We start from the raw sequence: 1657 nt of genomic DNA, 5'->3' as shown, positions 1-1657 counted from the left end.
TTTATTATTTATATATAATTAGTTTACTGATTTAATTATATATAAATAATCAAAGGCTAACCAAACATTATATATAATAAGGTTACTGGCTTCATTATTATATAAATAAGGAAGGGGAAACACATCATTATATATAAATAATGAAAAATAACTTACAATTATTTATAAACCATATACATAATAAGTTCACTGATTTCATTATATAATAATAATAATAATAATAATAATAATAATAATAATAATAATAATAATAATAATAATTTATATAGCGCCAATTTCAACTATACCGAAGTAAAAATCAAAGTCGCTTAACATTTAGATGGTAAAAAGGTGCGTCTTAAGTTTTGTCTTAAAAATAGCAACTGACAGTGATTGGATAATATGTTTGGGCAATGAGTTCCAAATAACGAATTGACTTCAAACTCATTATTTATAAGTAACGGCTTTTACATTTCATTATTATATAAATAATAGCTGTCGCAAAACCATAATGCTTGGACTTCAAATTCATTTTATGTAATGCACACGTGTTGTCGTGTCAAGGCCATTATATCTAAGTAATGGTTTTTACTTTAAATTATATATAGGCTTAAATAACCGTTGAAGTCGAGTGCCATTATATCTAAGTAATGACATCGTAGGAAGCATGGTTTATAAATAATTCGTTATAAAAATTACGAAGTAATAAATATTCACCAGTGCTCTAAAGTTACAATTAGGTCCTATTCACCTATATGGCAAAGCAAGGTATACAGCAGATTATTGAATCCAGTGGTGGCGCCAATAATAATAATAATAATAATAATAATAATAATAATAATAATAATAATAATAATAATAATAGTTCAATAACAATAATTTAAAATATTTTGCGTTCTGTTATGACAAATGCCCATTTGGATAGCCTCATGATGCTTGGAATACATCGCGATAGGGGAAGCAACCTCGACCTTGACATTGTGGTTGACAGATTTCGTGCAAAATATCCATAATGTAGAATTTCACTTTAAAGAAAGAGGATTTTTAAGGAAATTAATTGGTTACATTGCAAACTCTTTGTTCCTTGTTTTATTCAAAATGTTTTGGTTTTGGAAGCTGATTTCCTACTTGAAGTCATATTATAGTAGCTCGATGTCTATCAAATAAGTACCGGTAATAAAAAATCGCCATAATTCGTCAAACCCCACCGCAGTGGCATAAGCAAGAATTTAGTCTAATGAAACTTGTTTATCATCTTGATACCTTCCGACGTAAATATCACCGAAAAAATAGATAAAAGGACAGTTGAATGACCAACAAAGACAATTGAAGACACTAGGTTGTCATTCGAAGTTATTTAGTATAACTTTATTCGGAAAATTAATCCCAAAATCGAATTGCCGTCCTCTTTCGTTGTCAGTGACGTCGTATGATTTGTGTGCGATTTTTACCAATTAACCCCTAAGTAAAAAATAGTTGAGCCATGTAGTACCTTGCAAATCAATCCAGAAGCCTGGTAGCTTGTAGATTGTTTATTTAGCGTCGTCGCTGCCAAAAGAGTTTTTTGGCAGTTGTGTCCCCGGTGACATCGTGAGGGCATGGTGAAGGCTGGTTACAATTTGGTGGCACATCGATTGAGTATTTTCATTCATCTGGCCATGTAAGTCAGTGGCGTATC

The sequence above is a fragment of the Anneissia japonica genome, unplaced genomic scaffold (genome assembly GCF_011630105.1).
Source record: "Anneissia japonica isolate Jap-2015-1 unplaced genomic scaffold, ASM1163010v1 scaffold199_len4679917_cov187, whole genome shotgun sequence".
NCBI classification, from domain to species: domain Eukaryota; kingdom Metazoa; phylum Echinodermata; class Crinoidea; order Comatulida; family Comatulidae; genus Anneissia; species Anneissia japonica.
The sequence above is the reverse complement of the archived record's forward strand: the minus strand, read 5'-3'. Positions refer to the sequence as shown.